Genomic DNA, 25,379 nt, shown 5'->3' on the forward strand with positions numbered 1-25,379 from the left:
TTCTCAAGTTTCCTGTTTTTGGTGTGCATGTAGATGGTGTAGTTCCTTTGTCTCGTCTGCTTAGCAGAGTTTCGCAGCTGGTCTGCGTCCTGAGCGCAAGTTGAGAATATGGATTCGATCTTGGTTTCCAGGCTGCGGCGTTTGCTGTAGAGTTGGTGTATGAGGTGGTTGAGGAGGGTGAGAGAGGTGCGACGGCAAAGTCTCTCAGCGTAGTCTGTGTTATAGGTTGACCTGAGTGGGTTCGTGATCTGTAGTCCTTTCGGTATCTTGTCTGCTTTCTTGCATCTTTGTAGAAACTTGATGTCTGTGTCGATATGCGCGATCTTCTTGGCGATCCTCTCCACTTGGAGCCGGCAGTTTGCGGTGTCGATGGTAGCCATGATGTGGAGACATCATCTCCACATCATGAATTTTGAGGTTCAGGTCAGAGCGAAAAAATAAAAGCAAAAATCTGTGAATGCTGGAATCTGAAACAAAAACTGAAAATGAACCACTGTGGCAAATGCACATTCTCAATCTATTTTACCAGGTATTTGTTTCATTATTCAACATTTAACATCGATACATTTATTTATTATGCATCTCCTGATTCTGAATTGAATATCTCTGACATATGCAGCATTGAATTGCAAATATGACTGACCAACGAAACAGATCGAGTCACTGGTTAATGCACACCCCATGATGCTCATTTGAGATTGACCACAATCAGTTTATAAACAAAATCAAATATGTTTAATGGGAAGAGATTTAAGAATGACCAGTTAGTTTATTCTGGGTGTGAAATATTCTGGTGCCTAAATCCCATTCATCTATAGGAAAGTCCAGTAGATCTGCACTGAGCCTCGATTTCCTCATCAGCATGAATGGTTTTCCCTGTATCTTTATTATGAAAACCGATTTTAAAAAGATGTTTCTGTGCAATGTGCACCAATTCCTCTAGTTCAGTCACAGTATCACTTGTGTCTGTCTTTATGAGCACACACTACTATTAGACATGTTTCAGATGGTGATTAACTATGTTGGTCTACATCTATAAACCCATGGATCGAACAAGTTGCTAATATATGCACGGTGTCAAAATACAAACGTCTCTTTCCTGCAACTGCATCTAAAAATGCAGCATTTCTGATTTTCCTGAAAGCATTTGAGACCGAGGTCAAAACATAATATGGCAACATCGAGAATTGGATAATGTTCAGCAAATAACCAAAATCATGCATACTTCCTGAAATGCTAAAGTTTCTAGCTGGTTTTGAACCAGGGACTTCTCACGCATTAGGCAAACATGATAACCACTACACTACAGAAACTACCAGCAGTTCGGTGTAGCCAATCGACTTGTCTGCAAGGTTCAACTCTGCTGTGTTGCTGCAGGTTCTCATGGTTAGACTATCCACCAGTATCTATTACAAGCCCACCAACTCCCACAACTATCTTGACTGCAGTTCTTCACCCCACATCCTGAAAGGACTCCATCCCATTCTCTTCATTCTTTCGCCTCCGCCGCATCTGTTCTGATGATGCCACTTTCCTAAATAGCGTTGCAGATATGTCTTTCTTCTTCAACCGTTGAGGTTTTCCACCCACTGTTGTTGACAGGGCTCTTGACCATGTCCGACCCACACCCCAGCCACTGCTCTCACTCCCTCCCCTCCCTCCCAGAACCAGGACAGGGTTCCCCTTGTCTTCACTTTTCACCCAACCAGCCTCCGCATTCAAAGGATCATCCTCTGCCATTGCTGCCAATTCCAGCATGATGCCACTACCCAACACATCTTCCCTTTAAGCCCCCCCCCCCACTCCACCATCAGCATTCCACAGGCATCATCCTCTCTGGGATACCCTGGTCCACTCCTGCATCCCACCCAACATCCTATCCCCTACCCATGGCACCTTCCTATGCAATAGTAGAAGGTGCAACATCTGCCAATTTACCTCCTCCCTGTTCACCTCCCGGGTCCTGAACACCCTTTCAGGTGAAGCAGTGCTTCACATGCACCTGCTTCAACCTGGTCTATTCAATTCGCTGCTCCCAATCCAGTCTACTCTACATTGGAGAGACCAAACACAAATTGGATGACTGCTTTGTTGAACACCTTCACTCCATCCGCAAGCAGGATCCAGAGCTTCCTGTCACTTGCCCCTTCAACACGCCACCCTGCTCTCCTGCCCACATGTCCGTCCTTGGCCTTTTCCAATGTTCTAGTGAACCCCAATGAAAATTGGAGGAACAGAACCTCATCTTCCGATTGGGCACTTTACAGCCTTCCAGACTGAACATTGTGTTCAAGAACTTCAGACCATGTTTCTCCCCTCCACCTTCACCCCATTTCCATTTATTTTATTTCATTTTGTTTCTTCTTTTCATCTCATTCCTCCACTTCATCGTACTTCTTTCTCACTTCCATTTTTCAACTTCTTCATTCCTGCTCTTCTTCTCGCCCGCACCCGCCCCCTCCCTCCCACCAACCGCCCCTCCCCCCTCCCCCACCCCTACCAACCCCCCCTCCATTCAGGGCAAACCATCTGTACCTCTGCTCTACCGTTCTGATTAACACTTTTCATACCTCTCTCAGCCTTCTGCATTCTCCTTTTCATTCCCTTTGTCCAATTACAGCACCCCCCTTCCACCCTCATAATATAAATCTTGTCTGATTTTCTTTGCCCTGAGCCCTGATGAGGGGTCATCCAAACTCGAAACGTTGGCTAGTTACTCAATATTTGTTTCGTTATTCAATATTAAATATGAATACATGTATTTAATACATACATCTTCATTCTGAGTTGAATATCTCGGGAATATGCAACATTGCATTGCAAACATTACTGACCAATAAAAGAAATCGAGTCACTGGGTAATACACATCCCATGGTGCTTATTTGAGACAGTCAGCTTTTAAACAATATCAAATATCTTTAAAGGGAAAAGATTTAATAATGATCTGCTGGTTATACTTCATCCCTCTTTATTCTGCGTGTGAAACATTCTGGCGCCTAAATCCCATACATCTATAGAAAAGTCCAGCAGATCTACACTTGAGTTTCGATTTACTCATCTGCCTGAGTGATTTTTTCCCATTTCTTTATTATGAAGAACAATTTTAAAAATATGTTTCCAGGAAATGTGCGCCATTTCCTCGAGTTCAGTTACAGTTTCACTTGTGTCTGTCTTTATGAGCACACAGTACTATTACACCTGTTTCAGATGGTGATTAACTATGTTAGTCTGCATTTATAAATCCATTAAATTCTGTTATGGACTGAACAAGTTGCTAATATGCGCACGGTGTCAAAGTACAAACATTTATTTCCTCATTGCGTCTTAAAATACAGCATTTCTGATTTTGCTGAGAGCATTTGAGGCCGAGGTCAGAGCAAAGATAACATGGCTGCAACATTGAGATTCAGATCATGTTCAGCAACAACTGAAACCATGCAAAACTTCCCTCATACTCACTGAATAATTTCAATAAATGCTTCTGCCCGGTTTTGAACCGGGGACCTTTCGCGTGTGAGGCGAACGTGACAACCACTACACTACAGAAACAATTGACAGCATAGTGCCACCAATTGGCATGATCACAATGTTCAACTCGACTGTGTTGCTGCAGGCTCCAATGGTTATACTGAGAGTCCATGTCACTCAATACAAGACAAAAACCGTTTCTTTCAACCTGATTTCTCAACTTATCTTGAACTTCAACCTTTAAAAGCGGTCGTCCGGCAAATATCTAAGGGAGCAATGATTTCTGCTCAATCATTAATACATCATTCTCATCTTCCATCGAATAATTTCAACCAGTTCCACCCAATATTTGTTCGCTGTTCAATGTTTAATATTAACATATTTTTATTCATTACATATCTCCTCATTCTGAATGAAATATCTCCGAAATAGGCAACATTGAATTGCAAACATGGCTGACCAACAAAAGGAATCGGGTCACTGGGTAATACACATGTCACGGTACTTAATTGAGATTGACCACAATCAGCTTTTAAACAAAATCAAATATATTTAAAGGGAATAGATTTAAGAATGATTTGTTAGTTATACTTGATCCCTCTTTATTCTGTGTATGAAACACTCAGGCGTCTTAATCCCGTTCAGCTGTAGGAAAGTCCAGTAGATCCGCACTGATTCTCGATTTCCTCAACTGTCTGAGTGGTTTTCCCTATTTCTTTACTCTGAAGAACGATGTTAAATAATGGTTCCGCGCAATGTGCGCCATTTCCTCCAATTCAGTTACAGTTTCACTTGTGTCTGCCTTTTGGAGCACACAATCCTATTACACATGGTTCAGATGATGATTAACTTTGTTAGTCTGCATCAACAAAGCCATTCAATTCTGTTGTGGACTGAATGAGTTGCTGATATGTCCACGGTGTCAAAACAGGGACATCTATTTCCTCTCATTGCGTCATAAAAATACAAGATCTCTGATTTTGCTGAAAGATTTTGAGGCCGAGGTCAGAGCAAAGATAACATGTCTTTAATATCGAGTTTCGGATAATGTTCAGCAACAAATTTCAATCATGTAAACTTCCCTCACCTTAATGAACAAATTATAATAATATTTCGGCATGGTTTTGAACTAGGGATTTTCCGTGTGTGAGGTGAATGCAGCCACCATTACACTACAGAAACTGCTGGCGTCCGTAGGACCCAATGGGACTCTTTTGAAATGTTGCAACACTCATTGGGACTGCTGTAGACATATTGATCCAATAAAGACTTTGATTTGATTTGATTTATTATTGTCACATGTATTAACATACAGTGAAAAGTATTGTTGCGCTCTATACAGACAAAACATACCGTTCATAGAGAAGGAAATGAGAGCGTGCAGAATGCAGTGTTACAGTCATAGCTCGGGTGCAGAGAAAGATCAGCTTAATGCAAGGTAAGTCCATTCAAACGTCTGACAGCAGCAGGGAAGAAGCTATTCTTGAGTCGGTTGGTACGTGACCTCAGACTTTTGTATCTTTTTCCCGAAGGAAGAAGGTGAAGGAGAGAATGTCCAGAGTGCATGGGGTCCTTAATGCCTCTGCCAGTTATATTATGATGAGCTACCAAACTGATGTATCGGTGCGGGCTTGGTGGGCCGAAGGGCCTGTTCCTGTGCTGCACTGTTCTTTGTTCTCATTTCAATTTCCTTCTCTCATTCCATGAAGCTGATTTTTCTCCCTTTCAAGTCATTGTCCAATCCCCATTTGAAGAAGGAGTTTCTGTGGAATCCATGTACAGTTTGCTTTAAGTAACAACGTTTCCCTGACCCAATGGCATGAAGTATTGGATATAGCTTCCCAATATAGTTTTCAATGTAAACATATATTTACAAATTTACAAAATTTACAAAACGAGTTTAATCGGATGAAGCATCTCCCCATTATTTCTGAATTATATATAATATAACTAATTAACTCCACAACTTTCCAGAGTGTGGAATATAACAGAGGAGAATTAATCACCTATACCTGAAGCAGTCTCCTTGTGTTGTCCTCCTGTGTCCCAAACATCCGATCTGGCAACCTCGAGAATGGGTGGGGAATCTGTCTTACCTACACTGACCTCACACGGGGTGGCACGGTAGCACAGTGGCACACTGCTGCCTCACAACGCCAGGGACTCGGGTTCGATTCCTGGCTTGGGTCTGAGTGGAGTTTGCACGTCCTTCCTGTGTCTGTGTGGATTTGCTCCAGTTTCCTCCCACAGTCCGAAAGACGTGCTGGTTAGGTGCATTCCCATGCTAAATTTCTCCCTTCGTGTACCCGAACAGGTGGCGAAGTGTGGCGACTAGGGGATTTTCACAGTAACTTCATTGCAGTATTAATGTAATCCAGCTGTGACATTAATAAATAAACTTTAAACATGATATGGACACATCCAGAATATGTCTGGCTGTAAAAATAAATACATCCATTATTGCTTATTCTCCAAAAGTGTCCACTGTTGAGTCATCAATTAATGATCACCATTGATGAGAAATAGATTTCTGGCTGTTCCTGTTGTTAAAATGGGCAGTTCCATCGCAATGAATATCTAACACGATATTGCCGCACTGACACGACCCCAGGGAATTCCAGTTCAGGAAGTTTACTCTGGAGCTAGTACGCTTTTGACATTGTCCATGGGTGAACTTCTCTTGAGTGTGTCAGTGGCTGTTTTAGTCTGTTTGTTTATCTTCCTTAGTGATTGTCTGTGTGTGTTTGAGTCGATCAGTTTGAGAATCGATCACTGTGTTTACTTGTCCCTGTGTCTATGCTTTTGTTGATTCTGTGCGGTTCACGAGGCTTCTAGTGAACACGGAGTTGGAGTTATTCGTGTGTTTTCATAGTTAGCAACTCAGACTAATGTGTCAGAAATCTACAGAATAATTCCGGATTTATAACGAGGGACATTGGAATTGATGTCTGTGTCTGGGCTTTTATCTATATGTTTATATATCCTGACACGTGTTGGTCTTTGCACGTGGCCGTGTGTGTATCTGTTCTCCCCGTGTCTGCGTGGGTTTCCTCCGTGTGCTCCAGTTTCCTCCAACAGTCCAAAAAGATGTGCAGGTTAGTTTGACTGGCCATGATAAACTGACCCTAGTGTCAGGGGGATTAGCGGGGTTAATGTATGAGGTTACGGGAAGAGGGCCTGGGTAGGTTTGTGATCGGTACAGACTCGTTGGGCCGAATGGCATTTTTCTGTACTGAACAAATTCTATGATTCTATGATTCTATTATCTGGATATGTATCTATCAGCCTTTACAGGTGACCGTGTGTGTATCTGTTTCCAATATGCGGCATTGCTGTCCACGGGAGGGCGCTCTCTGATCACTTATGAAAAATCACGATTCCCTTCGAGAGGAAGCGTCTGTTTGAAGATGTAAAAATGGGCGGAGAGACGAAGTGACTTTCGGCCTCATACCATTCCACTGACTGTTTCAACTTCTCCATTTCCAGGTCTTATGCAGACAGTGATCACTGCCTCTGTTTCTGGTGTTCAGACTGGAACTATGGGGGTGAAAGTCTGTCTGTCTCTGGTTATTGTCCTGATGATGTGGAGATGCCGGCGTTGGACTGGGGTAAACACAATAAGAAGTTTAACAACACCAGCTTAAAGTCCAACAGGTTTATTTGGTAGTAAAAGCCACACAAGCTGTCGGAGCTCCAAGCCCCTTCACTCACCTGAAGAAGGGGCTTGGAGCTCCGAAAGCTTGTGTGGCTTTTGCTACCAAATAAACCTGTTGGACTTTAACCTGGTGTTGTGAAACTTCTTATTGTCCTGCTCACAGGACGGTCATTTTGAACCTTTGACTGAAATCCGCCAATCACCATATTAATTGCCCATTTCCATTTCTAGGTGATTATTCCGTTGTTGTTACTCCTTCTAAACCGCTGCGCGTCTGTTGTCTATTTTCAGCGATGAGTAACGGTGACTCAGTGTCCCAGTCAGAACCAGGAGTTGAAGCATCAGAGGGTGAAGATTCAGCAACACCCTGCAGTTACTCTGTATCGAGTTTAGCTACAGTCTATGTCCTGTTCTGGTATCGCCAGTATCCACACCGAGCTCCTCAGTATCTGCTCAGAGCCGAGAGTTATGGATTTACCGATACGGCTCCCGGCTTTAAACATTTCAGCTGGAATCTCAGCGAGACACAAAGCACTTTTCACTTGTCCATGAAAGATTTGAAGATGACAGATAACGCCGTGCATTACTGTGCACTGAGACCCACACTGAATGAGGATCCCGCGGGCTTCGTACAAAAACTGGCGCAGGTCCTCAATCAATGGTTCCTTGTCCGCAAAACACATTGCATTGAATTTCAGAGAAAATGTACAGATGATGAACCTGACAATGCAGCCCCAGCTGAGTGGCTTTCCCTCCCTAACGTCAGTGATTGTCACTGTTGGGGAAATGTGACATTTGGCGCTCAGATTATTCCTGTATAAATCCAATCATTTCCTGATCAAAATCACAAAACCCACAGATGTCCCGAGTGAATAACTTAATAAATCAGTACTTCCCATCTTTCTGTATCAGATGCCTATCTGTCAGGGGAACCTGTTAAATGTGATCCAATATTAAAGGCACACTGAGAGTTGTCACATTTTGAAGTTTCTGGACAGAAATCATGACTGATTGAATCAGTACTTTCCCAGTATAAGAGTAATCCCAGTGGAAATGCAAGTCAATGTGGACTTGGGTGATTACTTATCCCCGGTATAAATAAAGCAGTAGCTACTATTATGTTTATGCAGTGGATGCACTCATTAATACCCGCAGAGTAAATGAGGGTAAATTATTTATTTCACTTTTAACTTTATTTAGAAAGAAAAATCTATCTATAAAAAGGGGGACATTGAGTTCGAATGAAAGAGGGTTAACCGAGAAAGAGACAGTGTAACTGATAATGTTATTCACCTCTCATGGAGAGAGAAAGAGAGTGAGAAAAACACACACAGCCCGGGATGGAATGTGTTTGGAGGGAGCCAGCTGTGTTTAGTCCTCCACTAACAGTGTTTGGTCCACAGCTGACGTTATCTCAAGGGGACCAGCCAATTGCAACACTGGGAAAACCCCCCAATTTGCCAATTATTGAAGCTGCCTCTGATCTGAGTTTACTCCGTGATATAAGACTAGAAGCAACAACATATTTTAAACAGTGTCGCTGTTTACTGTCCATTCAGGAACCACATGTTCCCTGCGTGTTCTACTGATAATAATGGACATGCTGCCCGGTGAGTCTGTGCTCAAATCCTCAGTGTGTGTTCAATGGGTTATATTCACTCACAGATTTCTCACACAGTCTATATGTTGTTACAGGAACCAATGTCCAAACTTCAGTTTCCCAGGAGCCGCCTGAATTAACGGTTCAGGAAGTACAGACGGTAATTTTGAACTGCAGTTATAAAGATAAGTACGTTGACCAAACTCTATTCTGGTACATCCTGTATCCCGGAGAAGCTCCGAGATATTTATTGAAAAGTTACGGCAAGGGGAAGGGGGATAAGTCTCCTGATTTTTCGGACCAGTTTTCTGCTAATTTGGACAGAGACAAGAAAACAGCTCCATTAAATATCACCGGGGTCCGTGTCTCTGACTCTGCCGTGTATCTGTAACAGTGTGCGCTGAACCGCAGTTACAGAGACGCAGTTAGTCCGTACAAAAACCAGCAAAGGCATTCTCACCTCCTCTCACTGAATCCGATCTCTGAGCTGGATTGTGAACAGTTAATAGAAACAAAATCATCTCATTAAAACCAATTAAACCGAATGATCAGGTTCTTTGTGCTGAATGTCTGTCAGTGTATGTAAAATCCCTCTTTATAGTAGTTTCTGTCGTTTACGAGCAACTCTGAATAGGAGACTCTGGTGCTGTTATTACAACATGAAATAAAACTCATCAGAGGCATATCTCAAAAATCATCTCAGTCAAAAACCATACATTCGCTTTAATGCACTCTATGTGTCAAAGAGAGCGATGATTGTACAGTCGTTTGATTTCTTGAAGGCAGTTGATAGATTTGTGGATATTCAGGGAAATAACGGATATGGAAGTAGTCATAGAGTCATAGAGGTTTACAGCATGGAAACAGACCCTTCTGCCCAACTTGTCCATGCTACCCTCTTCTAACCACTATGCAAGTCCCAATTGCCCGCGTTTGGCCCATATCCCAACAAAATATTTGTCTGAGCATGAAGACTTATCCCGCGGTTTCGATTTCCCAAAGCACTTCTGGTGATTACAGCAGACTTTTAAAGAAAGACTTTCGGGCATGTGGGCATCGCGGGCTCGGCCGCTATTTATTGTCCATCCCTAGTTGTCCTTCAGGAACTTTCTGACGCTCTTCTCAATTAGGTTTCTGCATTCAGTCGATTTTCTTACCAAATGTTCCAGTGTCTAGAGTACACCAAACCTGTCCTCCGAGATTATTAATAGAGATATTAATCATTGTTCATTGGATTCTAAGCATGTATTGAAATAAACTTTTGTACCTTTACTGTTAAGGATTCTTAGTTTTAATATGTGTCAAGTGTTCATTGTGTTAATATGAGTCACATTCTTCCGAACTCTTTCCAATGAAGTTTCTCTTCGATTCTCAGTTGATATTTTATTTCATTACTGTAACATTGAGAGATGTTTAATCAGGCTGTTGTGATTATGAGGATTTGCCTCAGCAGGCGGGCATCAGTTTACACTATTGACTGACATATCAAACCAAACTGTATTCGTTTCTTTGCCCCGAGTTTCTTTGAAACATCAGAACAAGGGTACAACTAGTTCAAGGCTACCTGCAGCATTTTGAATTCTCAATATTAGTGCCGATTTCCCGGTGATTCCAAATAAACAACAGCTAATTCTTCCCTCGCACAGTGAATGTAATAATCAGACGGATTCTGTGAACGATTTTAGATGGTGTTTGTGTGAATTGTGGGCTGGTTTGCGTTCACAGGAATGTATTGACGTGTTAGTGTATAACCCGCTGTTAGAAACAACACTCGACAGACAGCAGCTGTGACTCAGAAACTTGCGGCAGTTTTTGTACGAGGATTTCACTCGTTCTCATCACTGTGAGACTCTGTGCACAGTAATAGACCGCGGTGTCAGACAGCCGCAGCTCCGAAATAGTCACTCGGTACAAATTGTCTGACTGCTGGACTGAATCAGAAAACCGAGTCCGAGCGAAATCCGCCTTTAATTCAAAACCGCCCTTCTTGTCTCTCCGGACTGCAAACTCAGGCTGTTTTCCTGGGTATTGACGATACCAAAATAAATAATAAGCATCGTCGGTAAAGGTGCAGTTTAAAGTGACATCTTCTCCCTCTGTCCGTGTGAGTGAGGATTCCCGCTGAGGAACAGAATCTCCATCGCTCAGATCTGAAACACACGGTTAAAGAAAGGAAAAACATTGATTAAAAGTTCAATTGAACTAAGGGAGAAAATTCACTGACAGTGCAACATAAAAATATGTATTGAATGTATTGAATCATACCACATTCTCTCCAACTGATCTATGTTCCCGTTTACAGTCCCCTGGAGATTCCTCCCTCTCGCCTCTTCTCAATGCAGTTGTCCCTTTCTTCCTCAGCTGTTTAGTTTAGTTTACCTTTAAATAAGTATTTGCTCCTCTCCTCAAGTGTTCATTGTGTTAATATGAGTCACATTCTACCCAACTCTTTCTAAAGATGTTTCTCTCCGATTCCCAGTTGATCTATTTGTTTCATTAGAATTTTGGGACATATATTTGGATTCCTCCTACAAGTGGAATCATCCTCTCCCCGTCCACCACACCAATCCTCGTTATCATTATAAATAGATCAGTCAGGTTTGCGTTAGTTTCTTTGGTCAGTCGAGAAAGTAATCATAATCTTGCATTCTGATAGCTCTCATCTCCCAATCCGAGTACCATTTCTCGAAATCGCCTTTTCAGTGTGCTTTTCGAATCTATTTTCAAAAGACTAAAACCACTCGCAAGAATTCATTTGTCCAATACCTGTATAACATGAATGTCCTGCTTTTCAACTTTATTCCTCCAGAAAATAACTCATTTTTAAAGTATTAAACTCATCAACAATGAATGTCACCCAGATCAGAGTGAAAACGGGGAGCCGCATTGCTGCTGCTCCTGGATTCCAGGGACTTGTTTCTCCAAAAGCTGCAGAAGCTTGAACAAGATAAAGCTGAGAGCATTGGCTGTGGCTGATCTGACGTCACACCCTACAGAACCTATGGTCGGAAGAGTGGAGAGCACTGATTAGAGAATAAAGAGCTGATTGGATACCACAATCTACAAATTGGTTTATTCCTGGCAGCGTCATCAGCTGATATCCAATAAGCTCCTGGGCTCTTTGCTCTGGATTCATCCAATTAGCTGAGAGCTCCTTTCTGCGCTAATTCATGACAGTAAGAACTCTCACAACACCAGGTTAAAGTCCAACAGGTTTATTTGGTAGCACAAGCTTCCGGAGCGCTGCTCCGAGAATCAGACAAACTGGGAGCACCAGCTCAGTACAATAAATTTTCAGCATTCTTAATATCGCAATCCGTCAACAGTATAAAATTTTAGAAAATGCTCATTAGAATGCATGCCTCTATTTCAGGTTTTATTTCTCTCATTGTTTTTCTGAATGAAATAACTGAATATTGTTTCAAAAGATGTATAGGAGGAATTGTCTTGGGTTTGGATAAACTTGATTTGATTTGATTTAGCATTTTCACAAACACTGGTCTACAGTGGAAAGTATTGTTTCTTGCATGCTATACAGACAAAGTTTACCATACATAGAGAACATAGGGGAGAAGGACAGGAGAGGGTGCAGGATGCAGTGTTACAATTAAAACCAGGGTGTAGAGAAATAACAGCTTAATGTATGGTAGATCCATTTAAAAGTCCGATGGCAGCAGGGGAGAAGCCGTCCTTCAGTCGGTTGGTACGTGACCTCAGACATCCGTTTCTTTTTCCCAACGGAATAAGGTGGAGAAGCGTATGCCCGGTGTGCATGGGGTCCTTGATTATGCCGGGCGCTTTTCTGAGGCAGCGGGAAGTGTAGACAGAGTCAGTGGATGGGAGGCTGGTTTGCGTGATGGACCAAGTTTCCTTCAGGACTCTTTGTAAAGAGCAGGGATGTGGACTTATTTGGATAGCCCATGCGAAGTCCTGGCACAGGCACAATAGGTCAACAGACTCCTCCTTGTCTGTACGGTGCACAGATCTCCGTCTGCAACTGAAGTGACTGAACAAATAACTGCTGTCGGTGCAGACCTGGCTCAATATCGCGGTGATGATATTAATTTGGATTAACCTTTCCCGCACAACAGTCAAGAGCTCAACGTTAACAAAATACATAGAAATAAAGAGCAGTAAAATGCTAACATGCTTCAGCCGGCCCGAGTAACCATTTTCCTGAGGAATGGATAGCACCATAGAGTCATAGAGTCATATAAGTTTACAACATGGAAACAGGCCCTTTGACCCAACTTGTCCATGCTGCCCTTTTTTTCAAACCCTGAAGCTAGTCCCAATTGCCCGCATTTGGCTCATATCCCTCTATACCCATCAGACCCATGTAACTTTCTAAATGCTTTTCAAAAGACAAAATTGTACCCGCGTCTACTAATACCTCTGGCAGCTTGTTCCAGACACTCACCACCCTCTGTGTGAAAAAATTGCCCCTCTGGACACTTTTGTACGGTCTCCCTCTCACCTTAAACCTATGCCTCTAGCTTTAGACTCCCCCACCATTGGGAAAAGATATTGACTATCTAGCTGATCTACCCCTCATTATTTTATAGACCTATGTAAGATCACCCCTCAGCCTTCGACGCTCCAGAGAAAAAAAGTCCCAGTCTATCCAGCCTCTCCTTACAACTCAAACCATCAAGTCCCGGTAGCATCCTAGTAAATATTGTCTCCACTCTTTCTAGTTTAATAATATCCTTTCTATAATAGGGTGACCAGAAATGTACACAATATTCTAAGTGTGGCCTTACCAATGTCTTGTACAACTTCAAAAAGACGTCCTAACTACTGTATTCAATGCTCTAACCAATGAAAACAACCATTCTGAATGCCGTCTTCACCACTCTGTCCACCCGTGACTGTACTTTCAAGGAGCGATGAACATGTACCCCTAGATGTCTTTGTTCTGTAACTCTCCCCAACGCCCTACCATTAACTGAGTAAGTCCTGCCTTGGTTCAATCTACCAAAATGCATCACCTCGCATTTATCTAAACTAAATTCCATCTGCATTCGTCAGCCCACTGGTCAATTGATCAAGATCCCGTTGCAGTCCGAGAAAACCTTCTTCAATGTGTACTATGCCACCAATCTTGGTGTCATCTGGAAACTTACTAACCATGCCTCCTATATTCTCATCCAAATCATTAATATAAATGACAAATAACAGCGGACCCAGTACTGATCCCTCAGGCAAACCTCTGGTCACAGGCCTCCAGTTTGAAAAACAACCCTCGGCAATTACCCTCTGGCTTGTGTCATCAACCCAATTTTGTATCCATTTAGCTACGTCGCCCTGGATCCCATGATATTTAACCTTATGCAACAACCTGCCATGCGGTACCTTGTGAAAAGCCTTGCTAAAGTCCATGTAGACAACATCACCTGCACTGCCCTCATCTACCTTCTTGGTTACCCCTTCAAAAAGCATAATCAAGTTTGTGAGACATGATTTTTCCACTCACAAAGCCATGCTGAATGTCCCTAATCAGTTCCTGCGTCTCTAAATTCCTGCAGATCTTGCCTCTCAAAATACCTTACAACTTACCCACCACAGGTATGAGGCTCACTGGCCTGTAGTTCCCAGGCTTTTCCCTGCAGCCCTTTTAAAACAAAGGCACAACATTTGCCTCCCTCAAATCTTCAGGCACATCACCTGTGACTGTCGATGATTCAAATATCTCTGCTGGGGGACTCGCAATTTCCTCCCTCGCCTCCTACAATGTCCTGGGATACATTTAATCAGATCCCGGGGATTTATCCACCTTGATGCGCTTTAAGACTTCCAACACCTCCTTCTCAGTAATATGTACACTCCTCAAGACATCACTATTTATTTCCCCAAGGCCCCGAACATCTATGCTTTTCTCAACAATAAATACTTATAAGAAATATTCATTTAGGATCTGACCCAGCTGTTGTGGATCCGCACATCGATGACCTAGTTGATCCTTAACAGACCCTACTCTCTTCCTTGTTACTCTTTTGCCTTTTATGTATTTGTAGAAGCTCTTTGTATTCACCAGTAGTTCACAATGTAGTCAACTTACTGAAGGGCGCAGTGACAGCTGTGAGGATTGTGAACTCGCAAACTGGGACGTTGTGCTTTTTTCCAAAAGAAAACTTATTCATAAAGTATCTGAAAGAACATTACAAAATACTTCAAAATGGCCATAACAGCAAGTGCAATAACATTCAAGGTTTCGACAATGAAGCTGTTGCACTCAGTGTATAATTAAAGGAACATTACAGAATTTTTCAGAACGGTTTTTACAGAAAGTGCAATAACGTTTCGGTTTCGGACACAGATAATTTTGCACGCTGACGCGCTTCAACGCATTCAATGAAACATTACAGAACGTTGCAAAATGGTTATTTCAGAAAGTGCAGTGATACTGAAGTTTTCTGCAAAGATAATGTTGCACATTGAAGAGCTTCAGTGCAATCAATGAAACATAATACATATTTCAAGATCGTCAATACAGGAAGGGCGATGTTATTTAGGTTGTCTACATTGAACAAGTTACACTCTCAGGTGCTTCAGTAGAATTGCGAGAGGTGTAATATTCACTGCATTCATTCAATGTGAGTCCAACAGCACGGGGCGTTCATGTGTGTTCTGCTCCCCTCAGATCACAATGGCCGAAAGGTCGCAGTTTTCCCCATTGCGCCTTTGCAGCAACTGCCTCACGGTTTAGTGCGTCCCTCAATCGGTAGTCCTGCGCCCTGGAATGTGTTGTCTGCAACACTCGATCGAGGACAATTCTTTGCACATGAAGATCAACTGGTTTCGGGAAGGCAAATAGTGTATTTTACCGAGTTGAAAATTCTCCAACAGCAATTGGTGCTTGTCTCGGTTTGTCCCTGGGAACAGCCCGTAGACATGATGAGGAGATGCCGGCGTTGGACTGGGGTGAACACAGTAAGAAGTCTCACAACACCAGGTTAAAGTCCAACAGGTTTATTTGGCAGCAAATACCATGAGCTTTCGGAGCGCTGCTCCTTCGTCAGATGGAGTGGAAAGCACAGAGTCCTTCGTCACGGAGTTGCTTAGGATGAACCTCGACCAATAAAAAAAGCTTCTCATCACCTCGGGATATAACTGGATAGTTTATCTGCTACGTTCGGGTTTTGTGTCTCAGTGACTCACTGACACAGTAACACACCCCAGCGCCTGATACCGATGTGCTGTCTCCATTAGGACTGGTCAAAGGTCTTGTTGAGTGAATGAAGAGTTTGAAGAGTCTGTGGTGTTTCTGCTAACAGATGAAATGACAAATTTCAGGCCACGGTTCTGTTGCAGGCTGAACGAGCGGATGCTCTCAGGGCATCAGGTGATTGTATTTCATTGGATTTCAATCGATTGTCACTCTTGTGTTAATATCTGCTGTGATTGAGAGGTCGCAGACACTCCACCGATAATTGTCCATGCAAAAGTAAGTTGTTTTTTATGGTCAACACTCTCCTTCCAAAATTGCTCACTTAAAATCAAAACGGGAAGCTGCAATTCCACTAATTGCCGTTTCCTGGTTTCTGCATTCTCTCGATCCAGAATATTAAAGGAGTATGACGTCAATGGAGGTTTAATGGAATACGTAATCATATATATTACTTCCATGGTAAATATCTTTCATATCGTCACCGAGGACAAAGTAGAAATGCAACACTGATGTGTGGTTTTCGATAAGTTGCCTTGGGACAGAATTTTCATATATCCTTTTCAGTAAAAGGCAGAATTATCTCCTTTGCTCAGCCAACTCGGAGTTTCAAAGTCGCAAATGTTTAGCTCAGTTTCTCTCTCCACAGAGTCTTTCCAGCAATTTTCTGTTTTTATTTCAGATCTCCCTATCATATGTACACATAGACATGCATTATTTCATATTGGCACCGAGAACATTCCTGTCGGTTGCAATTCCTCCTGTGTTTCATTATATCCAAGGAAATGACTAATAACGGCATTTGGTGTGGAAATTAATATTTGATATTAATGCGGGAGTGTTTGATATGTCTGTCGATATGTTGGGCGTTGGATATACATGATTTGTACTATGTGCATTGGCTGCAAGTTGTTGATTAATCTCACTCCGAACAACAGCAACATGCATCACATTCTGGAGTACTTCCATGGAGTGGAATGTAAAATGACTACTGGAATTTTTTCAAAGTATCAAAATATTACGATGGACCTGAGCACCAGCTGATGGTCCATTATGCGGGATATCTGTTATTGAAACCTGTAAGGGAGAGACAAGGGAGAAATGTAGGTGGAGATATGGGAAGAAAACAAGAGGGATTGAATAATTGGAATTGGAGGCGAGACCTGGAGTTAAGCAGAGCAAGAACCGGTGATATAAATGAATGAATCAGGAATAGATTTAGAGGAAGATACAATCAGAGAAACAGCTGCAGCAAAATAGACAAATACGAACTAAAAAATGGGGAATATTTGTTCCAAGTGTTATTTTCACTCCCAGATATTTGATACATTCTGTGTTTTGTTGCAGAAATAGTGATGATTCTGTGTCCAATGATCAATCTGAATTAAGGGTTCTCCAAGCACAGAGCATAATGCTGTATTGTAAATACTCGACAGCTACTCTCCCTACTCTGTTCCTGTATCCCAGCCAAACTCCGAGATATTTAATGAGGATTTATAGCTCGGAGGATGTGGAAAAATATTGCCTACTTTGTACAAAGGAACACTGTTCCTCAAATGTCACCAGGACGCTTCTCTCCGATACCCCCTTGTGTTTCTGCTGCAGAGATAGAACGGATCCCGGAGAAAAGCACCGCACTTAGTGATCAGCAGAGGGCGCGCTCACCCGAAAAACAGGAATAATAAGTGAGAGTAACAGAAATGTATTATAATTCCGAGCGAAGGCACTCACCAAAGTGAGTTAGTGGTGCGTCAGCTGACATTTTGTCTTTGGTGTTATTTCCTAGTCTGTATCAATTATTGGCCAGCCCTTTCCCATCTCCCCTTTCCGTTTCTCGGTCCATTTGATCACAGTCGGTACACAGCGTGTGTGTGAATGCTTTTTTGCGAATATTACTGAATTTCCCCACAATGCCACTGTCATTTCGAGCGTAATTTTCGAGCGTAAATTTGTTGTTTCCTGACACCTTTTACGGACCAGAATCTCTGCCTTACCATAACTAGATCAGGATTTTCTTCTGATGTGAATATCACCAAAGGACACCTTGCCCCGATAAGGACATTAATTATATCCCAGTTCAGTGTTCTTCCATTTACTCGCAGTCACCTCACCAGACTGGGAATTGTGGACAAAACATGTCGCACATTTTCTCTCTGTTCGCAAGCATGGTTTGAATCACAAATTTAAACTCACTACCGTCTTATTTCTTTTTTTCGGGTTTGAACCTTGGAGATTTTGTCATTCAGCCACTGTCCTTTGATGTTATCAGTGATCGGTGGATATGTACGTCGAGATCTCTCTGCTTATCAATACTCCGAAGGGTTCTATCTTTCCTATATAATCCCGACATGCATTGGACCTTCCAAAATGCATTATCTCACACTTGTCCAGAATAAACTCCATCTGCCATTTTTCCGCCCCAGTCTCCAACCGGTTTATCTTTTGCAGTAGCTGTATCCTCTGACAATCCTCTTCACTCTCCGCAACTCCACAAATTTTTGTGTCGTCTGTGAACTTACAATTATACCAGTTACATTTTCCTCCAAATCATTTACATATACTACGAACAGCAAAGGTTCCGGAACTGATCCCTGTGGATCATGGCTAGTCACAGCCTTCCAGTCAGAAAATCACCCCTCTACCGCTACCCTCTGTCTTCTATGGCTAAACCTGTTCTGTAAACCCCGCAGAGAACATACAGCGCATGTGCAGTTTCGCCTTCGGCATCTTTCATGTTAAATTAATAATTGTATTTTTATTTACATATAAATCACCTCCTGGTGGCCTGTCTGGTTCAGAATTTCAGTCACTTTCTCCATTTCTGAACAGTCGTTTTTTTTTTCTTTTTTCTTTAAAATAAACGGTGGTGACGTCACTGGAATAGGACGGCCAGTCCTTCCCCGCCTCTGGCTCCTGATGTTCCGCCAAAGAGCTGCAGCTGGTCCAGGGTACGGCCAAGATGTGACACTGTGAGGAGCAGCAACAGCAGCTGCAGGGAGTGTCCCAGTGACCCCTGGAGCCAGGAGGTGAAAGAACAGCAAGCATAGTCTCTGCCCAATGGCTACCCCCAGGTCAGTTGTTCAGTGACAGTGGGAACCTCTTACATTTAATCTTCAGCTTCTCAGATTCACCTCCATCCATCCCTCCATCCATTGCTCCCTTGCTCGATCGGTCCCTCGATCCATCCATCCGTCCATCCCTTCCTCCCTCCATCCATCCCTACATGTGTCCCTCCATTCACACAACAAGAACTATTCAGTCTGCACAGCAGCTTCAGTCTCATTCCCCAAGTTTGTTTTCCACCCTTTATCACTCCAATTCTTCTCCCACATGTTTCACATCATTACATTATAACACAAACTTGATAACCTCTCCAATTTGACATTTGTTCAGGGGTACAGACAGCAGATAAATGATCAACTACAACCCCACTCTGGGCTATGGTGATACATTTATACATTATCTCATCACACAATAAAACCCACACACCGGTTTTAAGTTTGTTTCCGTTACCCAGCAGGTTGAGTAAACTGAAATTGACATCAAGACTTTATGGTCTCTGTCTCTGTGTTTGTGAGACTGTCCGTAATAGTGTGTATGTCTGTGTGTGTGTGTCTCTGTGTGTTCTTCTGAGAGTATATGTTTTTAATTTTGTTGTATTTGATTTATTATTGTCATGTGTATTAGTATGCAGTGAAAAGTATTGTTTCTTGCGCGCTATACAAACAAAGCATACCGCACATAGAGAACAGTAAGAAGGCTCAAAACGCCAGGTTAAGGTTTATTTGGAATCACGAGCTTTCGGAGCGCTGCTCCTTCATTACGTGAGTGGAAAGGTAGGTTTCACAAACACGGCATTACACGCACATAGAAAAGGAAAGGAGAGATTGCAGAATGTAATGTTACAGTCATAGCTAGGGTGTAGAGAAAGATCAATTTAATTAAAACATTGTTATAGATTTCAAAAGAATTAGAATAGAGTTTTAGAAGCAAAGACCGAGAGTAAAAGATAACATCAGAGAGATGCGGGGCACAGCATGCAATAAGTCGCTATGGTCCGACGCCATCCTGATTTTTTTTGGTTTGTCTCTGTGTTTCTCTGAGAGTGTGTGTGTGTTCGCTTTTGTCTGAGTATGTATTCGTATGTGTCCGTATGTGCGACTTTGCTTGTGTCTATTTCTCTGAGATCGTGTGACTGTTTTTGCCTGAGTCCGTGTGTGTGTGTGTGTGTGTGTGTGTGTGTGGGTGTGTGCTTGTGTCTGTTTGATTGCCTGTTCATGTGTGTGTATTATGCTGAAAGTGCGTGTCTGTGAGTTTACAACCTTGCCTATGTTGCTTGACTGAGATCATATGTGTGCCTATGTTGGACTGTGTGCGTGTGTTTCTGTGTGCGTGACTGTGTTTGCCTGGGTGTTTGTGTGTGTGTGTGTTGGTGCCTACGTGTTTTTCTGTGATTGTATGTATGCCTGAGTGTTTGACTGAGTGCTTATGTGTTTGTCTCTAAGTGTGTGTGTTTTGTCTGAGAGATTGTGTGTATCTGTGTGTTTGCATCAGAGTGAATTTGTATGTGTGTGCCTGTGTGTTCGTTTGATAGTACAGCTGTGTGTGGGTCTGTGTGTGTATATTTGCCAGCGAGTGTGTCTGTGTGTGCATGCATGTCTGAGAGTGTATGTTTTCTTTGTCTGAATTTTTCTCTGTATATGGCTGTGTGCAAGAGTTTGCTTGTGTGTGTTTGTCTGAGTGTGTTCTTGTGATTGTATCTTTGTCTGTGAGTGTGTGTGTGTGCCTGTGTTTTTCTGAGCGTTTCTCTGTGTTTGCGAGTTTTCCTGCGTCTGTTCGTCTCAGAAATAAGTGTGCCTGCATTTGCCTGTGTGTTTGCGTGTATGTTTTCTGTACTTTTCTAAATGCGTGTGTGTTTGTGTCTGTGTGTGTGTGCATGTATTTGTCTGACAGCGTGTCTGTGTGTCTGAAAGAGAGAGAAAGTATGTGTGTGCCTGTGGGTGCGTGCGTGTGTTTGTCTGAGCGAGTATATCTGTGTATGGGCCTGTGTGTGCGAGTTTGCCTGTATCGATTTTTGTGAGATCCTGTGTGTGTGTTTCTGTGTGTGTGTGCTCGTGACTGTTTCCTAGAAATCATAGAAACCCTTCAGTACAGAAAGAGGCCATTCGGCCCATCGAGTCTGCACCGAACACAATCCCACCCAGGCCCTACCCCCACATCCCTACATATTTTACCCGCTAATCCCTCTAATCTACGCATCTCAGGACACTAAGGGTCAATTTTTAGCATGGCCAATTAACTTAACCCGCATATCTTTGGACTGTGGGAGGAAACCGGAGCACTCGGAGGAAACCCACGCAGATACAAGGAGAATGTGCAAACTCCACACAGACAGTGACCCAAGCTGGGAATCGAACCCAGGTCTCTGGAGCGGTGAAGCAGCAGTGCTAACCACTACGCTACGGTGCCGCCCATTTGTCTGTTTGTGTGTGTACGTTTGCGAGTTTGCTTGTGTCTGCTTGTCTCAGTGTGTTTTTCTGAATGTGTGTGTGTGTGTGTGTGTTGGTCTCGGATTGTGTGTGTGTGTGAACATTTGAAAAAAAGAAATATATCAAAATGTATGATATACTTGGCATTATGGTGACATGGCTCCAAGGTTAGCAAGGATGGGAACTAAACATTGAGGGCCATTCGATGTTTAGGAAGGACAGACAGAAAGCAAAAAAATGGAGTACATTGTTTCTTAAAGCGGGGCGGCACGGTGGCAGAGTGGTTAGCACTGCTGCCTCAATGACAGGGTCCCGGGTACAATTCCGAACTCGGATCACTGCCTGTGTGGAGTTGGCACATTCTCCCCGTGTCTGCTTGGGTTTCCTCCGGGTGCCTCGGTTTCCTCCCACAGTCCAAAGATGTGTGGGTCAGCTTGATTGGCCATCCGAAATTGACCCTCGTGTCAGGGGATTGACAGGATAAATAATTTGGGTTACGGAAATAGGGCCCGGGATTGTGGTCGGTGCAGACTCAATAATCCGAATGGCCTCCTTCTGCACTGTAGGGATCCTATGTGATATTGAAGAAAGATATTAGCACAGAGGATGTGGAAGACTGGTAAGGGAACTGTGGCCAAGCCATCGCGTACAAGGGAAGAAGAAACATACAAATTGGTAAATAAATCCATCGACCTGAGAATTTGGAGCAGTTTCAATTCAGCACAAAAGGACCCAGGAATTGATTCAGAAGGGAAAAAATAGAGTGTGAAAGTAAGAAGGCGGGAAACATAACAAATAGTTGATCCATTTGTGGGCATTTTCGAAAAAATATTTAGACTCTAAACTGGTCGCTACAGATTGGAGGGTAGCTAATATACGCCCGCCAGTCAAAAAGGGAGGTAGAGAGAAATAGGGTGAACCATAAGGCAAAGAGCCGAACATTAGAACTAGGAAATTGCTCGAATCAATTATTAAGGATTTCGTAACTCAGCATTTGGAAGGCAGTGGTAAAATCAGACGAAGTCAACATGGATTTGCAAAGGGGAAATCATGCTTGGCAAATCTATTGGAATTGTGTGAGAATGTAACTAGTAGAGGTGACCAAGGAAAACTGGTGAGTATGGGTTATTTAGACTTTAAAATGCTTTCGGCAAGGTCTCATATAGCGTACGACCATAAACGTGGCATGGATACTGTATTGAGCTGGATAGAAAGCTGCTTAGCAGATAGGAAGCAAAGAGTTGGCAGAAATGAGTGTTTTTCCAATTGGCTGGTAGTGACCAGTGGGGTACCGCAGGGATCCACGCTAGGAGCCCAACTGTTCTTATTATGTACAATTGATTTCAAAGAGGGAACTAAATGTGTTTTCTCCAATTTGCAGGTGACGCAAAGTTAGGTGAGAGGGTGAGCTCTGAGAAAGATGCAGCGATGCTTCAGCCTGATTTAAACAGGCAGAGTGAATGGACATATGCATCGAAGATGCAGTATAATGTGGGCAAATGCGAGATCATCCACTTCGGAGGCAACAATAGGACGGCAGATTATTATTTGAATAAATTGAGAGGTGAATATTCAGCGACAGCTTGGCATCCATGTGTATGGAAACAAATTGAAACATGCTACCGTGCAAAGGGACCTGGGGGTCCTTGTGCATGAGACGCAAAAGCCCAGTCTGCAGGTACAACAGGTGATCAAGAAGGCAAATGGGATGTTGGCCTATATTGCGAGGGGGATAGAATATAAAAGCAGGGATGTCTTGATGCACCTGTACAGGGCATTGGTGAGGCCGCAGCTGGAATACTGTGTGCAGTATTGGTCCCCTTATATGAGGAAGGATATATTGGCATTGGAGGGAGTGCAGAGAAGGTTCACCAGGTTGATACCGGAGATGAGGGGTTTGGATTATGAGGAGAGGCTGAGGAGATTGGGTTTGTACTCGTTGGAGTTTAGAAGGATGAGGGAGGATCTTATGGAGACTTATAAGATAATGCGGGGGCTGGATAGGGTGGAGGCGGAGAGATTCTTTCCACTTAGTAAGGAAGTTAAAACTAGAGGACACAGCCTCAAAATAAAGGGGGGTCGGTTTAAGACAGAGTTGAGGAGGAACTTCTTCTCTCAGAGGGTGGTGAATCTCTGGAATTCTCTGCCCACTGAGGTGGTGGAGGCTACCTCGCTGAATATGTTTAAAGCGCGGATGGATGGATTCCTGATCGGTAAGGGAATTAAGGGTTATGGGGATCAGGCGGGTAAGTGGTACTGATCCACGTCAGATCAGCCATGATCTTATTGAATGGCGGGGCAGGCTCGAGGGGTAGATGGCCTACTCCTGCTCCTATTTCTTATGTTCTTATTAGACAGGGTAAATTCAGAAAGATTATCCCAGAAGGCTGGGGAGTCCAGAACTAGGGGGTCATAGTCTGAGGATAAGGGGTAAAACCTTTAGAACTGAGGTGAAGGAGAAACTTCATCACCCAGACAGTGGTGAATCTGTGGAATTCACTACCACAGGAAGTGATTATGACCAACACGTTGCAGGATTTCAAGAAGAAATTAGATACAGCTCTTGGGGCTAAAGGGAGCAAGGGATTTGGAGGGAAGGCACGATCAGGATATTCAATTTGACGATCATCCATGATCATAATGAGTGGCGAAGAAGGCTCGAAAGGCCGACAGGCCTTTTCCGGTTTCTATTTTTTCTGTTTCTGTGTGTGTGGGTCTGTGTATGTTTTTTTGTTTTCCCTGAGCAACAGTGTATATCTTTCTCTGCATGTTCTTTTGATACTGCATGTGTGTGTCTGTCTGGGGCTCTGTGTGGGTGTATCCGTGCGTATGATTTCTGAGATTCTGTTTGTGTGTGTCTGTGTTTGTCTGAGTGTGTGTATTTAGCTGAGAGGCAGCGTGTGTGTATGTGTGTCTGAGTTTGTCTGAGCATTTGTGTCTGCTCTATGAGAGTGTGTGTGTTTCTATGTGCTTGTTTGAGTGTGTGTATATTTGTGTTGTCTGAGAGTGTGTGTTTGTGTTTGCTTGTCAATGTGTGTGTGTGTGCCTGTGTGTGTGTTTATCTGACAGTGTGAGTATCTATGCGTGTGCTTGTGTGCATGTATGTATCTGTGTGTGTGCGTGTATATATGTGTGTGTGTCATTTTGCCTGAGGTAATCTGTGTGTCTTTGTCTACGTCTGTGATTGTGTGTGTGTGTCAGCTTTTGTCTAAGAGAGTTTGCATTTTTGTCTGAGTGTGTGTGTATGCCTATGGGTGTGTGTTTGTGTGCGTGTATTTGTCTGAGCGTTTGGTTGCGTGTTTGTATGTGTGTTTGTTTCTGATTGTCTGAGTGTGTGTGCGCGTTTACCTGAGTGTGTGTGCATGTCTGAGTGTGCGTTTTTCTGTGTGCGTGTTTGTTTGAGTGTGTGTGTATGTGCGTGTGTGAGAGTATGTGTGCGTGAGAGAGAGTGAGAGAGAGAGAGAGAGAGAGATTCCTCACTATACTCCATGACTGCAAGGTTCTGGTCTTACTGATGGGGCTCCCTTGCACTGAAGCACTTAGAGTAGCTCCTGCTCATCGCATGCTCACTTTTCGATTAACTCTTTCAGCGCTGAGCCGTTAGGTTCAAATCTGCAGCATACATAAGAACAGATTAATTTCCATGTCCTGAAACCGTCGAAACAGCCCAGAATGTGCCTTTCTTTCTGCTTTTGGACTCTGCAGTTGTACTTTTGATTCTTGCCGTTTGCAGCCTAATGTTTGAGTTGTATTGTTTTCTGCACCTCTGGTCATCCAGAGGAAAGACAGAGAGAATCGTGGCATCCGCCTGTTCCCGCTGTGCAATGGGCAGTCAGCAGGGGGCGGACGTAGGGCGCATCTGGACACTGAAACAGAAATGTTCATGCATTCATATAGGTTGCTCAATAATTAATTCAAATCTGAATAACATATTTGGAAGGTGGGGATCGTAGGACAATGACCATGTCACTGAAGAGTCCCAGACTAATATTATGGGC

General features: G+C 43.1%; 2 protein-coding genes and 1 non-coding gene across 3 annotated transcripts in view; 2 read left to right on the forward strand and 1 right to left on the reverse strand.

The window, feature by feature from the left end:
* LOC144483343 (uncharacterized) overlaps window positions 1-25,379 on the forward strand; it is a 263,183-nt gene that overhangs the window by 70,623 nt on the left and 167,181 nt on the right. The gene's annotated exons all lie outside the window — the stretch shown is intronic.
* The window catches only part of LOC144483346 (uncharacterized), a 341,173-nt gene that overhangs the window by 7,905 nt on the left and 307,889 nt on the right, over window positions 1-25,379 (forward strand). The window lies entirely within an intron of this gene.
* On the reverse strand, window positions 3,478-3,550 carry trnav-cac (transfer RNA valine (anticodon CAC)). The gene has a single exon. It is a non-coding gene; the product is annotated as a tRNA-Val (tRNA).

Source organism: Mustelus asterias, unplaced genomic scaffold (assembly GCF_964213995.1).
Source record: "Mustelus asterias unplaced genomic scaffold, sMusAst1.hap1.1 HAP1_SCAFFOLD_63, whole genome shotgun sequence".
In the NCBI taxonomy this organism is placed as follows: Eukaryota; Metazoa; Chordata; class Chondrichthyes; order Carcharhiniformes; family Triakidae; genus Mustelus; species Mustelus asterias.